Genomic DNA, 17,107 nt, shown 5'->3' with positions numbered 1-17,107 from the left:
ATTGTTGTTATATGTTGTGCAAGCTGTCATTTAAACTGTAAAATGTGCAATATTATGTTGTAATTATCGATGTATGGTGAATTTTTAAATAGTATATGTGGTACAGTTTTTAAATATTATGTGATGTGAAGATGCTTTGATTGCAATGATTTTTATTAATCAAGCAATAAAGATTATATATATATATGCCACATTACAAAAAGTGATCTTTAAGGTTAGCATGTAGTAGTTGGTCAGTCATAGACACTACCTTAGCCGCAAGCCCACAAACATGGCTTCTGCCACATACAAACACAGAAACAAATACACAGCTGAAGTCACAGAAAGATATACAATCTTGCAATCACTGATAAATGAGTAATAGACAGAGACATATAACACATAAAAATTGCCTTAACCATAAACACAAAGCCACAGTCTCAGCCACAGGCTTGCAAAGTCATTGGTACAAACATACCAAACAGTCTCAACCACAAGCTCACATATGTATGTGTATATATGGTATTTATGTAGGACGAAACTAGCCAAACAGCAGTGGAGCGGTGTACAGGCTTAAAGACAAGCATAAAGTCAACGAGAGATAGGAGCGGGTGCTGGGTTATGGATGGTAAATGCACAGTGACGTAGTGTTCTTTATAGAGGCAAGTCTACAACTTGCCAAAACTGGAGCAACGTTGGGGCAGTTCTGATGGATACAGGGATGTTGATCCAGAACCTGGCTGCCTAGATGTAAAAGGCTGCTGCCTTGCGTTTTTAAATTTCCTAGTCTGCATGCCGATGGTATCCTAGCTGTGTGTGTGCCGACAACCACCGGAGATGGTGAGCTTGTCTGCAAGAAAAGTAGAGGTGCAGGTAGTGATAGTTTTGTAAATGATGTAGATGCTTTTGATGGTGGTTCAGATTGGCAAGAGAAGCCAATGGGGGTCCATCTGGATGGGGATGATGTGATCTTATTTCTTTAGGCCATGGATGAGACTTGCCGCGGCAGAGGATACCCTTAATGGGTGCCAGTGTGTAGTCTAGGAGGCCATAGAGCTGCGCATGTGCATTTCTCGCATGAAATGCGCACAGGTGTGCATGCGCAAATGCGCAGTTCTCACAAGGATTAGCGAGACGGTGAAGAGGAGGGCAGCCCTGGGATGCCGCATGCCAGTTAAGTGGTTTTAAATTTATTTTTTAATAATGTTTAATTACTTTTTATAATTGGGGGGTGGAGGCGGGTGGCGTAGCGGAGTTCCACTGAGTTTGTTTTCAATTCCGTGGACCTCCGCATAGCCCCGCTACGCACACTAGCCCCGGGGTTACTTAAAGCTGATATGCTTTTCCAAAAGGAGCCAATGAAGTTCTGACAAGGCCAGGGACACTTGTGCATGTCTCAGGGGCTTTAAGAGAAGTCGGATAGTTGCGTTTTACACTCTTTGTAGCTTCTGGATTCTATTCTTGGTCCCTCCAATGTACAAGCTGTTGCAACAATCCAGTCTCAAGACTACCACAGCCTGTACTACCACCTTCCTCACAGTCAAGGGTAGCAGATCAGAGATCTTGGCAATCATTTTAAGTATGACAAAACATCTCTCGGCCAGGCAGAAAATTTGTTTTTTAAATAATAGGTGTACATCAAACCATATTCCGAGATTTTTTACTTTAGGCTTGGAACCAGGAAAGGAGCCTAGAGTTGTCAGCCTCCATGCTGACGATTACACTGAGGGTTATTTCCCAGCTATGTGTGATGCTATGCAATGCTGGTGGTCATCACTTGTACAGTACAGTGCATCTACTGCCATGAGTGTGAGGAAAGGTAGAGCTGTAAGTCACTCTGCAGCTGTAAGAGCTGTGAACCTACCCCTGGAGTTATCCCCATCAGCGATTCTCTCCTGAGCTTAAGCCTACCCACGTGATGTCATCCTGAGCACTGTCCTACCCATCTAGTTGTGTGTATTCCTTACTCATCCTCAACTTGTGCTTCTCAAGCCCTCCACCACCCGCTGAACCTCAACATTAAAAATCTGTGTAGCAGTGTCCTGTGATGTGTCAGGTGTGCGCAATCCTTTAAGGAGTAAAAATATGTAGATTGTATATCATCACTTATGCAAGCTTACACCTTCCATCCTGGCCTTGGTCTCCGTGCCATGCATGGAGAGGAGCAGTGGTTGTGTACTTTGGGCTTCCAGGTGGGTGGGGTGGCCAGACCTACAAAGAGTTTCTGGGGCTACGAAGGTGCCTGATACAGCTACATCTGCTGGGTGGCTATAAAAGTCATAAGCAACACAATATCACAGAACGCCAAGAGGGACACAAATACCACAAGAGACCATGATGTACAAAGATGAACCACCAGCACAGCAATGATCGTACACAGCAGGGCCAATGGAATGTACCAACTGCTAACGGAACAGATGAATGACAGAGCTGAATGCTCAATGCATAAAATCACGTCAACACATCACCCACCCATACAATCTAAGACCAAACATAGGCACACATCACAAGTAAGCAACTAGTATGTATTTAAAAACAGGCATAGCAAGTTTGCAGTGGGTGAGATCCAGAGTCCATAGAAAGAGTGAGTTTGTTGTAATCGCGAATAACTTTTGCATTGATTGAAGAGTGTGCAAGCTGGAAAAGAGTTACAAAAATTATTCTATAGATATCTGAAAATGTATCTAATGAATTAGATTTTAACCCAGAATGCAGATTTCTTATTGGTTGATGAGGGCCAAAAACAGATGCAACGTGTTGAAGTGTGTCAGACAAGCCACCTGGTGGCCACATGCTGCACTACTAAAGGGGCATGGTTGTCGGCACACACTGCAACAAAGGACCTGTCCTAACTCTGAACGAGGGACTGGCACAACACATGTCCTACATTTACAGCCCTAGAGGGTGGCAAGCAATGAGTACCACTGACCAAAATATATCGTTAAAAAAATCAAATATATTTACAGCACAATCGTCATTAAATGGAAGTAATGGTAGTGTATGGGTGTCATAACATTTTACTTCTAAATTGTCAATTGAAGTACAACACAGATACAATTCAAGATTCCCCAAAATCCTGAAATGTGCCAGTTATGGTAAACTGCGCAAACGTACATACGTACCTCAAGGTACTGCTCGTGATAGCAGTCATGCTATCTGTGCATTCACTAATATGCATGGAACATCCAGTGAACTGTATGCATTGTGTGAGGCAACAAGCCTGTCTTTAAACAGTCACATATAAAGGAAATATATTTTCTGGATAAACATTAATCCACATTATGGCTAGACCTAAAAATTAAGAGCCTCTTAAATTGCAGTAAGGACCACCACTTTCACCAATGTGTACCACAAAACCATTCTTATTTCCATTGCAGTTTGACCTGGGAAGCATTAATGTTCTTTGGCGACAACCATAATAATGTAGCATGAGTCGTAACATTGATTTTTGGGGAGTTTGTAATGATGCACTTTTACAATCCTTGGAAGTCTATAGTCTATAGTTATAGGGCCACATGCATAAAGGTAGACAACTGTGATTCCTTAATTACGATTGTTAAGGAATCGCAATTATGGAGTCGCAATTGCCTATAAATGTAAGTTTGACAAAAAAATTAGAGATTCCTACATATTCCTTAATTGCGAATAGCCAATTGCGATTCACCATTAAGGAATTGGTTCCCATTCATTTGTATGGGCCAAATAGCTACTCGCAGATTGCACATGCAATTTCAAGGGTGCAGGGGGGCCAAAAGGCCACCCTGATGCACCCCCCAAAATTGGCATGTATGTGAATGTGGCGCACACACATCCCCAAGGGCATGTATGTGCGCCACCAGACACTTTGAAAAAGGCACTTTTGTGCATTTTACCAAACTTGCAACTTGCAGTTGATGGTAATTAGCGTTTCCTAAATGCAAAGTCACATTTAGGAAAGGCTTATTGCATCCCAAATACGGAGTCGCAATTTGAAATTCCCTAAATGCATTAGAAATTTAGGTGATCGCAAATTTTGTTATTACCTATTTTGCGAATTAGCATTTGGTTTGATGCATCCCAAATGCCAAAATACTGGTCGCAAAGAAGCCGATTCTTCGAATAGGACCGTTTGTGTCAGGTATTTTGGTTGATTCATGTGCCCCATAGTGTTTTGAAGTTCTCCAACATTATGTTCTCTCTGACCTGTTTTTGTTGGTTTAATGACTCTGGGCACTTTACCACTGCTGAACAGTGCTAAAGTGCATATGCTCTCCCTACTGAAAAGTGGATATGTAATTGGTTTTCATGATTGGCTTATTTGGTTTACTGTCGGTCCCTAGTAAAGTGCACCAGGAGGGCCAGGGCTTGTAAATGCCAATGCTGCTCGTGGGCCTGCAGCGCTGGTTGCACCACCACCCACAGAGCAGCTGTTAAAATGTGTCTAAGGTCTGCCATTGCAGAACCTGTGTGCAGTCTGGTACTGTCATGCTGGCTGGGCAAGTGCACCCACTTGCCAGCCCTTAAACCTTCCCTTTACTTCATGTGAATCACCCCTATGGTATGCCCCAGGGCAGGGTGCATTGTAAGCATAAGGTAGGACAAGCCCTGATGTGTGTGACATGTCCTAATAGTGAATTACAGCCATTTTCGTTTTTTACTATTATAAGGCTACCTGTTCTCATAGGCAAGAAAGGGCTGCTGGAATTATTACACTCTATAATCCCAGCAGGCTCAGGGAACATGATAGAAGGTCACGTTTAGTATGCCTGAACTCAGAATAATAAAATAGTTATTTTAGTAAAGTTTATTTTAATATCCTGTGTTTGCAAATGCTACTTTTAGAAAGTTAGCATTTGCTTGCCTGACCATTTCAGCCCACCTCTGCTAGGATGTGTATCTGCTGTCTGGTTTCTGTGAGTGACAGGGCTGGGGAATTCCAGGGAAAAGTCCAGAGGAGGAGGAGTGAGTGTGGGATCTGTCCCAGGGTACTCGAAACCCAGTCTCATGGCCTGGATGGTTTCTTAAGGGAACACCAGGTCGGGGGCCTAGGCTGTACTTGTAGGCCATTTGAGGAGGATCTCCCAGTATCCAGAGAATGTGGTGACTCTATAAGCAGAGCTCCAGTAGTTCTGGTATCTGGCAGTACCGCTCCAGTTGGGAGGGTGCAGAGGTCCAGATGGAGGGGTGAGAGGGGGAAAGAGTCCCCATTGGAAGAACCAATGGGTCAGAGGCCAGCCAGAAGGGCTGCGCCCCCAGGGAATGACCATGGTGCCACCACTTCTGTCCTGGGGGATCTTCGCGCACTGTCAGATGGACAGGAGACGGGACATCTGCGCCAGGCAGACTGTCACACAACACAGGAATTAGGTGATACCCTCAGGGGGGGCATTCGTGCTCCCAAGGAAGTCCTGGCGCGCCAGGCAATTGTTCAACTGCAGGGTTGGGTCCCTGAGTTGGGAAGCCCGGTTCAAAGGCTGTCTGACCTGGAGGGTGGGACCACTGAAATCAGTGTCCTGACCCATGTCACTTCTAGGGACACCACTCAAGTTGGGAGTGGGCAGTACTCTGGAAGGGGGTGCAGAGGGAAGGAGTCCTCGCCTCTGACCCTGGTGCAGCTTGAGGGTTTAGACCCTAGGTTAGAGGGCCAGGTGCAGGGTGTCCCACCTGACCTGGTACCCCAGTTGCAGGATAGCACCCCTGAACTGGTGGGCGAATTGTGCAGATCACCTGCCACAGGTGCCCTGACAATTCTGGAAGGGGGTACCACTCCAAGTGAGAGGGTACAGAGCCCCAAGGAAGAGGACCGGGTGTGGGAGAGCCCACCCCAGTCTTGGTCCAGCCGCCGGATACAGGCCTGGGGCTGGTGGGTCAGTGCCAGGATGTCATACCTGACCTGACAGGAGGGAGAGTGGACAAAGGGTGCCAAGCACCTGGGGCTGCAGCCCCCTGCTCTCTGAGGCCTCAGAGGTTTGAGAGCCCTGTTAGGCATGAGGCCTGGGTCTCATCCCTGACTACTGTCAGTGGCCACTGTGACTTGCTGTCTGTCTGTTGGGACACACCTATGAGCAAGTTAAGGTTAGATGCTGCACAGGTGGTGTCCACAGGTTAAGAGAAGGGTTCACTATGGATTGGCTTGGTGGACCCTGAGAGTATGAACAGAGGATTTGAAAAAAGTTCAGATTGGCGTAGAACTGGAATATGCCCCTGCTGTTGCGGGCCAGGTCCATGATCTATCGTCTTAAGTAGGGAAGCCCATCACGGTAGTGATTGGTCTACCCTGCGTTTTGGCTGGAAGGTGGTTGTGTTGGACTTGGCCCTTTCTGCAGGGTCATCCCTGAACTTTTTGCCTTCCTCCAATATTCTCTCTGACCTGTTTTTGTTGGTTTAATGACTCTGGGCACTTTACCACTGCTGACCAGTGCTAAAGTGCATATGCTCTCCCTACTGAAAAGTGTATATGTAATTGGTTTTCATGATTGGCTTATTTGGTTTACTGTCAGTCCCCAGTAAAGTGCACCAGGAGTGCCAGGGCTTGTAAATGCCAATGCTGCTCGTGGGCCTGCAGCGCTGGTTGCACCACCACCCACAGAAGCAGCCTGTTAAAATGTGTCTAAGGTCTGCCATTGTAGAACCTGTGTGCAGTCTGGTACTGTCATGCTGGATGGGCAAGTGCACCCACTTGCCAGCCCTTAAACCTTCCCTTTACTTCATGTGAGTCACCCCTATGGTAGACCCCAGGGCAGGTTGCATTGTAAGCATAAGGTAGGACAAGCCCTGATGTGTGTGGCATGTCCTAATAGTGAATTACAGCCATTTTCGTTTTTCACTATTGTAAGGCTACCAATTCTCATAGGCCAGAATGGGCTGCTTGAATTTTTACACTCTATAATCCCAGTTCGCTCAGGGAACATGGTAGAAGGTCAAGTTTAGTATGCCTGAACTCAGAATAATAAAATACTTCTTTTAGTAAAGTTTATTTTAATATCCTGTGTTTGCAAATGCTACTTTTAGAAAGTTAGCATTTGCTTGCCTGACCATTTCAGCCCGCTTCTACTAGGATGTGTATCTGCTGTCTGGTTTCTGTGAGTGACAGGGTTGGGGAATTCCAGGGGACAGTCTGGGCTGCCAGGTGGTGAATAGAGGGATTACCCCCAGGATGGGTGGGAGGAGTGCCCCTTGAGTCTGAATAGGGCTGTGCTCTGCCACCACAATGCTGGCTCCACCTCCAGCGGAGCGTCTGATGTCCCTGCCCTGCACCCTGAAAGAAGAAGGCAGCTTCCTGTAAACAAAGTGCTCCAAAACTGGGCTGAACCAGGCTCAGGCCCCTGGCCTGCAAAGACAAAAGAAACTCTGTATAAAAGTAGGAGCCCTGCTCCCATACATTAGATCCTGTTTTACCACGAAGAACCTCTACCCAACTAGAAGGACCAAGAGAAGCTGAAGGAGGAAAGACTGTAACTGACCTGAAGGACTGGCCTGCAGTGGTGCCTTGCTGAGGAAGGAGAGGAAAAGACCAGAAAGGACTTTGTTATGTTTGTGCCTGAAACGATCTCCAAGGGCTTGATTGAGCTACCCCCCTGACCTGAGCCCCAGGACCATTGGGCTCATTGTGCCTTCGCTCGTCTTTGGCCAAGCTGTGTGCTTCCTTCCTACCGGAACTGTGACCCTTGGCGCCCCTCCCCCTCCTAGGGCCGTGACACTCAGGAGCCTGGCAGCCCCTGCCCGCTGAAAGCCCCGCTCTTGTTCCTGTCGCTCTCTCCCCGTCGGACCGGGCCGCCTGCTCCCCTGTCACCTCGCCTGTAACTGGAACTCGTGGTGTGCCCCCTCGCCCCTCCCTCCGGAATTCAGCATCGGAGCGCAATCTTTCGCCTCGGACGGCCCGTACGTTAAAACGTACCTGGCCGCCCCGCTTTTGCCCTCCAAGCACCTGAAATAGGTCGCGCCGCACCCTGAAGATACCCCAGTACGGTCCATACTGGAGGCCCTGTGTAGCACCTGCCTGCTGGGAAGCATCAAGCCCCCAAAGATCCGAAGGTACCCTTCGCCCGCCGGCACGTACTAAGAGAGCACGACTCGTTCCCCCCAGGTACACCGTGTGAACCGAAGCCCCTAATCTACAACACGCAAATCAAGGTACATTGCCCTTCACAGACTCGGGGTCAGCAACATTCTGTTTTCCCCGCATCGCCTTGTCAACACGAATGAGTCGTATGGCCGCCCTGCGACTCGTACCCCGCACTAAAGCCGACCGCACCGTACGGCGCGTGAGCCTCAGTAGGCCTTCCTGCCTCCGTCCTGCACGCCAGCGCGCTTCGCAGCGCCCAGTCATCCATGAACGGTGCTACAAGGTCAGGACCCGCTTTGGGTATTTGGGGGATCGTGTTCCAACCCTTGAACTTTGCTAAATAAGTACTAAATCACGAACTTGAAAGATTTCTTTCCCTTACGAAAACACTATTGCCTAATTACATCTTGTGGCCTCATTGCTTTATGTTATATTGGTCTTGTAAGTAATCCTGCACATGAAAGTTATTTTTACATAAAGTACCCTATTTTTGATACAAATCTTACGCCTGGTGTCCATTTGTGGTGGGTCTGTGATTTTACTGTATGTGGTCATAAATGCTTAACTAACTTAACGCCCTGAGGATTAGCCTTGTCTGCTCGGGCCACGCAACCTAAAGGGTGAGCAGGGGTTATTCTGAGGAGTTGTTCCCTTGCCCTGACTAGAGGAGAGGGTCCCTGTTTGTCACAAGTGCATACCTGTGCCAAGACCCCCAGTTTTAACAATGTTGAAGTACTCAAACATCAGACAATTGAGGGGAGAGATTTATTTAGAAAATGTGGGTATTTTCTACTTTCATGGGGGGAGGAGCAGCAGAGCCCTAGATTCCCCAAAGGTGTTTAGGTACCTGCCATAACATTGGTGATTTTTTGTTTGAAGCAGGATGCAGTTTGCAGACATAATACAAAGTCTTCTATCTTGAAACCTTTTCTATTAATAATGTGACCCGTTCCAAACATCCAATCAGCTTGTAGTCCATCACAACATCAGCAAATCAGCAAATATCAGTTGACTATATATATATATATATATATATATATATATATATATATATATACACACACACACACACACTGTGAAATATTGAAAAATACAGCAAACCCGCTTATAAAATTAGACTAAATAGTTATCTGTTTACGTTTTAATTCCGACAAAATTTTCTTCAGATGTTTTTACTTTGCCCTTTTGCAATATTTTATATATATATATATTAATTTTTATTTGTTCAGAAAAAATGGAAGGTGCACTTGTTGCGGAGTCAATCAATCAGGCCATGTTTGTCAAAAATACTTCTTTTATTAAGTTAATCTTAAAACTGGCACACAGCCAACACGTTTCATTCCCAATTGCCAGAGCGAACTTTGTCAGGGCTGTAACAATTATAAACAAAACGTGACATGAATAACTCATCAACATTACATCCAAAAAACATCACTAATTAGAGGCGACCCACATGATATGACAGATATATAACATGACACTACATTTTACAAATCACACAATTTAACATTGAACATACATATATACTCCTTCTCTAAGGGACAGGTTCCAGCAGGCTGGAAGAGTGCTAAGATAATTCCTTTTCTAAAAAAAAAACCAAGGCTGATCCTATGGTCTTAACTAATTATCGGCCTATCTCCCTTCTGCAGTTTTTTGCTAAAACAGCCGAGAAATTTGTTCATACTGTGATCAGCAATTTTGCAGAAGCAAATAATTTGTTTCACTCTAGACAGTCAGGCTTCAGGCAGAATCTCAGTACAAAGACGGCGTTGTTGGAGGTAGACTCCATCAAAGAGACTCTGGATGCAAGTGGCAAAGCGGTCTTGGTCTTCCTAGACCTCTCGGCGGCTTTTGACACCGTGCCCCATAGCCTCCTTCTGCAAAGGCTAAGGGCACGGTGTTGAAGTGGTTTACCTCATTTCTAGACAGTAGAAATCAGGAGGTCTGGTCACCTCCGTTCTCGGCCAACATACCATCTTTAAGCGTGGGGATGCCACAGGGCTCTATTTTGAGCCCTGTACTTTTCAATCTGTACATGGCCCCCCTGGCTTCCCTGGCCGGAGAGAATGAGGTGACAATAATATCATACGCCAATGACACTCAACTGCTGTTCACCTGTAGGAAAGGAGAGAAATGTAATGGGGAGAAGATTAATAAATGCCTAAAAGAAACTTTTGTTTGGTTTAAACAGAATCATCTGAAATGTAATAAGTCCGAAAATATCTTTTTCGGTTCCCCACCACTGGATGTCAAGACACAATGGTGGCCTCGAGATATGTCCCCACCCCAGGCCACAGTTAGGGTTGTGAAGAACCTGGGAGTAAAAATAGGTGACACCCTTTCAATGGTACCCCAGGTGCAGGCAGTGGCAGGGATTTGCTTTGGCCTCCTAAAAATGTTGCAGATATTTTTTTTTTTACTCCAGACCTCACAAAGGAAAATTGTTATCCAGGCCCTCATTATGTCCAGATTGGACTATGCTAATGTATTTGGGCCTTCTGGAGCGTTTATTAAACAGAATCCAGGTGGTACAGAACGCGGCAGCCAAGGCTATTCTGAATCTTGGCTTAGAGACAGGATCTCCCATCACATCAGAAACTTGCACTGGCTGCCCGTTCGCAGTAGAATTCGTTTTAAGGCGCTGGTCCTGGCCTTCAGGGCTTTGCATGGCCTCGGAGCAAAGTACATCTGCAGAAGAGTCTCTGGTTATGTACCGGTCAGATCTCTTAGATCCGCTCAACAACATCTTATGGTCATCCCGAAGTATTGCAGGGTCCGCAAAGGAGGCCGCTCTTTTCAAGTGCAAGTGGCAAGACTTGGGAATAAGCTTCCCCTTTCACTTAGGCAAACCACCGATCTGTTGACTTTCCGGAAGCAACCGAAGACCTGGCTGTTTCAACAAACAACCTAATTGTCTCTTTTTTCCTTTTCTTCTTCTCTCCTGTGCTTTTTAGTTTTTTTTTTTTCTGTCTTAGCGCCGGGACACTCTTTGAGTAGCTTTGCGCTCTATAAGACTATTTTAACATTTTAACATAACATAACATGCTGTAAACCACGAAGACAACACCAACATTATTTATAAGAGCGAAAGAACACGCAAATTAGAAACACAAATAAACCCAAATAAAGTGACTAAAATGAATAAAGACACAACCTATACAGTGTAATAATCTTGTGAATAAAATTGATTGTATAAGGTGGGCACTCGCCCAATTACAACAAAAGAAATCCAAAATGAATCAACCTGGCTATCTACAGACTTAAAATTGGGGGGGGGGGAGTTTATATATATGGGAATATAAGAGTATAGGCGATTCTCACCTCTTCAATGTCCAACTAAGTAATCAATATAAGTTGTATGGTGGATAGGTGTGAACCTCCAAAGATGTAATCAACCTCAAATAAGAAGTGGACATGTGTTGCAGACCTCAAATAAGATGTGGACATGTGTTGCATGACCTCAAATAAGAGGTGGACATGTGCATGACCTCAAATAAGAAGTGGACATGTGTTGCATGACCTCAAATAAGAAGTGGACATGTGTTGCAGGATCTACAACAGAAAGAAAGTATATAGACCGAAACCGTACCGTGCTTGCTGGTTCAAGGAATTTCAACATGGAAACCCCATATATTTGAGACACACTGGCAGCTGTTTTTTGTCAAAAGGCAAAGGCCCATATGTACGAAGCCATTAAGCAATTCTTAATGGACTGATTCGCTATTTGGGCCGTTAAGAAATGCTAAACAGCCTTTCCATATGTACAAAAGCAGAATTAAGGTTGCAAATTACGATTTTTCAGAATGTGCTAATGTTCCCAGCAACACAGATATTTTTTATGGAAGGTGTGGTCTAACCATACCAAGAAAGGGGATACGTGTTCGAGACATATTCTGAAAAAAAACACTGGAAAAGGTAGTCTGTCTGATCTTAATGTGCTAATGCATGCAAACCACATGTGTGCATTCCTTTCTCCATGCCTGTGTTTCTGCATTACTTGATTAAAGACTAATCTGTTAACTTTTCTAGCACTCGTTTTGTTTTAACACCTTCCACGCGTCGGACGGCCCCGGCCGTCCGACGTCATGGTGGGCGTGTGCGTCGGACGGCCGGGGGCCGTCCAAACCGCACATGCGTCATTTTTTTCAGCATCGCGGCGGAATGTCCGCCGCATCAAAGGCGTTCAGCAGCTGACCTGTGTTCCATTATGCATGTGTATGTGTACATGTAAGCATATATATGTACACATGTGTGACTGAAACAAGAATCCTGAATACATTTGTTAAACAAATCAGAAAAAGGATTGCTTTCTGTATAAAATGCAAGAGTGACCTAAAGACTTAATGTGTAAAGATTCACTATACTTTTAAGACTAAAAAGATTCCATCCTGAATTGCAATTCAAGCTCTCAATACATTAAACAGCCAATAGCATAAGGAGAGAGAGGTAAACTGCTCTGGATGGAGCCAAAGCCAACTATGTATACTTTAAATAATTGGTAATAATATATATTGGAGACAGCTGTGCTGTCATGCCAGATCAAAAAACTGAACATAAATGCAAGTATTCTGTAACCAGAATGTCGACACAGCATTATCTGAAAAATACACACCATATCTGTTTAGGTCTCATCTACAGAGACATTTCGCTGTTTTTTGTCAAAAGGCAAAGGCCCATATGTACGAAGCCATTAAGCATTTCTTAATGGACTGATTCGCTATTTGGGCCATTAAGAAATGCTAAACAGGCTTTCCATATGTACAAAAGCAGAATTAAGGTCGCAAATTGCGATTTCTACCCCATGAAATTGTATTTCGAGATTACTAAAATAGGAGATCACAAATAGGGATTTACTATTTGCGATTTCCTAAGCCCATGTACAAAGCATTTCCTAAATGCAAAATGGGCATTTAGGAAATGCTATTACCATCTAATCCAATTCGATGATAAACAAGTGCAAAATGGAAATAGGCACACAAATGCACCTTTTGCAGTGCCATGGGTGCGCACTCGCCCCTAGGGAACTGGATCGCTTTCTTTTTTTAGATGTAAGGGGGGCCCTAGACCCATAGGAACGACTTCTTTATCATTTCCAAATTTGCGATTTCCTAATAGCGATTACGACTCTGTAGGAAATCACAATTTTAGTACATTCCATTTCCTAAATTGCAATTTCTATGGATTCGCTATTTAGGAAATGCAAAATGGAAGTTTTGTACATATGGGCATTAAAGTGTACAATACAACAATACTCACAGTGGAATTCAGGGCAGCCCCACCTCTCCCAGTCCTGCCCTGTTTAGGCGGTCCTCCGTTGCTCCCTCGCTCGTCCCTGCTCACCACTGCTCATGTCGGTGATGACTGCAGCCTCTCACCTCCTGCTCCTCCGTTGCACCCGCGCCCATCGGCATCCTTTTTTGGGATTTTTCGGTAGGGCCCAGTATATACAATTTACTACTGCGATATCCATCTCCCTACATGCGCTTTTGTGCACTTTTTATTTATTTAATTTTATTTTACCACTCCAAGATGGGTATCTGCCATCTTAGAATGGTAAAAAAATTAAAAAAAAGAATTGCTGCTACAAGGTGCGCATGCATGGTGGTGTGTGATGTGTGAGCATATGTCATTACAGTGGTGTCAAAACCAAAAACGCTGCAGTGACAGCATATATTCACACCTGCATGGCGATGCATGAGCAGACATAGGTAACCAAGGTGGGGGCACCGGTGCGTTTTGACGAATATTCGTGATTACACATATACAACACCGCAATGGTGCTTTCATGGCATATTAAGTTCAGCATCTGCAATAATCATTTTTCAATCATTTCTCATTCATCGCTCCATGATAACCAATGACCCATGTAACACCCCCAAGGAGCTGGCACCCATCACGACCTTCCCAACACATTCCAACAACCTCTTATGCTCATGTATCTGTTCAAGACTTTATCTGGGTACCACAATGTCTACACAAGAAATAATCCACAACAACTGCTCTGTCCCAGACTCTTGCGTAACCACCAGCCACAGCCGACAAACGTCTATGCCATTCTCTACAGACGAGCCTTATAGGAGGAAGACCACACCTTGGCGGGGGCCGGATACTGTGCAGTAGTGTAGGCTGAACCAGGCACAGTGACGGACCCTGGGGCGCATAGTGTAGTCTGAACCGGCCACGGTGCAGTGCTCTGCAGCCTGGCCCCTGCGGCCCCTAGGTGCCTAACAGTAGGTCTACAATGCACACTCCCCTAGTCCTTTGCCCAGTAGTCTTTACAGTGGCGATACATCTGGCTGCAGATGATCACATCTGCACTGATCCTGCGGGTTCACCTCCGCAGCCTCCGACAGGTGCCTGACACCATGCTGTCCATGAAAGCCTCCCGTCTGCGCGCGCTCGGGTCTTACTTGTGAGCTCGGGGTCCTTGCGGGGAGAGGCCGCCGGGGGCACAGGTGGCTCCGGAGCAGCAGCAGCCCCGGTCACCGCCGCCGCAACGCAATGCGGCTCCCGTCAGCACACGGGGCTCCGCCAGACTGGACCCAGACGGGGGAGGGGAGAGCGGTGGGGGCAGACGGTGGGGAGGAGGGGCATGGGAGTGAGAGATGGCGGGAGGCGCACAGAGACAGAAAGCGCCGGTGCGGGGTGCGCCAGAGAAAGTGACAGACGAGAGGAGAGAAAGTGACAGAGGAGAGGATGCAGGGAGGAGTTAGAGAGGGCGAGAGAGGAGAGGAAGTGACAGACGAGAGGATGAAGGGAAGGGTGGCAGACAGGAGGCGATAAAGTGACACAAGAGGGTGAATGAAGGGAGAGGGAGGGAGGAGTGACAGACAGCAGAGAAAAGTGACAGACGAGGGCGAAGGAAGAGCGAGGGAGCGGGAGGGGCAACAAACAGGAGGAGAGACCGTGAAAGTCGATAGGATGGAGGGGAGAGGCAGGGGTGGCAAGAAGGAGAGAGAGGAGAGAAGTGACAGACGAGAAGATGAAGGAAGAGTGAGAGAGGGTGACAGACGGAAGGAGAGGAGATAAAGTGACAGACGAGAGGATGAAAGAAGGAAGACGGAGGGACGACAAACTGGTAGAGAGGAGATAAAAGTGACAAGACGAGAGGGTGTAGGGGAGCGAGGGAGGGACGACAGACAGGTGGAGAGAAAGTGACAGACGAGATGATGTAGGGGGAGAGAGTGAGGAGCGACAGACAGGAGGAGAGGAGATAAAAGTGACAGACGAGAGGGTGTAGGGGAGCGAGGGAGGGACGACAGGAGGAGAGGAGATGAAAAAGTGACAGACGAGAGGGTGTAGGGGAGCGAGGGAGGGACGACAGACAGGAGGACAGACGAGAAGGTGAAGGGAAGAGTGCGAGATGGAGGGTGGCAGGCAGGAGGAGAGGCTAGAAAGAGTGAGGCAGGGGGGTTGACAGGCAGGAGGCAGCGGACGGAAAGTGACCAAGGAGAGGGTGCCGCGCCGCAGGCTGGGGGGACGAGCCCAGGTGAGGAGCACACGGGGGGCGGGGGGTGTCTCTGTGGGGCCGGGGGAGCCCGGCGAGGAGGAGGGAATCCCCCGCCTCTGCTCCTCGATTTCCAGACACAATCGCGAGGTAATTTGCGAATACTGGCACGTGCCGCGAGGAAGGAAGTACCACATCCGCTGGGGCGGGAGCGGGGTCAGAGTATGAGTGAAAGGGATAAACTAGGAGAGAACAAAGCGGGCAGACGTAAGAAACAGTTATATTTATTATTATTTTTTAAACTCTAGGATGTTTTATGGTCTTAACTAAAAATACATGTTATTGGTTCAATAAAAACAGACTCATTTAGAGACCGTGGGAGAAAGGTAGGAAAGAAGAGACATATTAAGGACAAAGAAAAGGGAGAAAAAAAGCGACTGAAAAGGAGGGAAATACAATTTAAAAGACGAAGACAAACGGGGACAGAGGTGTTAGAAGAAGACGAGGGCTCGAGGGGTGAATAGGGAGTGGGTGGTAGAAAGCTGGAAAGGGCGAAAGACGGTACAGAGACGAGGGAAAGAAGCACAAAAAGAGGCCACTAAAAGAGACGCCGCGAGGATCGGGAAATAAAGAAAAAAGGGGGCAACACCAGCAAGTTCAAAGACACCATAACAGTTGATGTTTAAATGAAAATAAATCAGGGGCGAACAGAAGATGAAAGGGATAGATTTCGAATGTGAAACAAAGAAAGCAGATCTCAGAAAGAGACAGAGCAAGAGAAGACAGAGAGATGGAGGGAGAAGAAGGGACGAGGAGAGACAACGGCGGCGGGGAGTGGGAGGCAGACACAGAGAGGGAGGCGGCGGGGAAGAACGTGGAGTGAGATAAAACTGCGGGAGTCTGCGCTAGTGACGGAGAAACGAAGACATCCCCAAAGAAAGAGGAGGAGACTGGAAAAAAATAGAAAAAACGGGAGAGACAAAGGTCGCAAGAATGAACACGAAGTTGGATAATAACAGGGCGAGTTAACCGAGGAAAGAAAGGGAGGAAGGGAGAGTGAAAGAGGAGGAACAGAAGAAAATGATGAAAGAAGTAGAGGCGGAGCCTGACCGTGACAGGCGGGAACCGAGGGGAGACAAAGAGCTGCGAAGAGGAGATGCGCCGCCCCCTGCAGGCCAGGAGGGAGGCTGCAGCGGCTATTAATATACATAGACATTGATACACACGGGACAGGCAGACAAAGGCGCAGCGAGACGAGGGGCTCGGAGGGAGAGGTATGAACGAGGCACCCTCGGCAGGAAGGGGAGAGGCGAGGGTGTGATGCTGGCAGAGGGGAGAAGAGAAGAGGGGGCAGAGGATAGGCACGGGTGGGGGACGGAGGGAGGCAGGATACAGGGTGGGGGGAGATAGGCAAGTGAAATGGATCCATGTTGAGGAGGGTGCATGAACGGAGAAGCAGGAAGAGCTCGGAATCAGGGGGGCGATGGGGCAGGTAGATGAACTGACGGGGCGGGGGTCTGGGAGCCCCAGTGAAAAAGCTGTCAGTTCTCCAATAGCAGAGCTGCATGCTGCCTGACACCCCAGTCAGTGTCCCCAAGAGCCCCTCCCACGTACACTTATCTTCTGTCAAATGTTGA

General features: G+C 46.9%; 1 long non-coding RNA gene across 4 annotated transcripts in view; it reads right to left on the bottom strand.

Moving 5' to 3' along the window:
* Positions 1 to 17,107, bottom strand: part of LOC144770747 (uncharacterized) — a 502,054-nt gene that overhangs the window by 43,928 nt on the left and 441,019 nt on the right. For 3 of the 4 annotated variants that reach the window (XR_013599001.1, XR_013598999.1, XR_013599002.1), the window contains one exon: positions 9,378 to 10,138. The exons of the other annotated variant lie outside the window; for it this stretch is intronic. This is a non-coding gene — a long non-coding RNA (uncharacterized LOC144770747). Of the gene's footprint in view, positions 1 to 9,377; positions 10,139 to 17,107 lie in introns of those variants that run through there. 4 annotated transcript variants of the gene reach the window in all.

Source organism: Lissotriton helveticus, chromosome 7, assembly GCF_964261635.1.
Source record: "Lissotriton helveticus chromosome 7, aLisHel1.1, whole genome shotgun sequence".
In the NCBI taxonomy this organism is placed as follows: Eukaryota; Metazoa; Chordata; class Amphibia; order Caudata; family Salamandridae; genus Lissotriton; species Lissotriton helveticus.
Note: the sequence above shows the minus strand (reverse complement) of the source record. Positions and strands in the feature narration are given on the sequence as shown.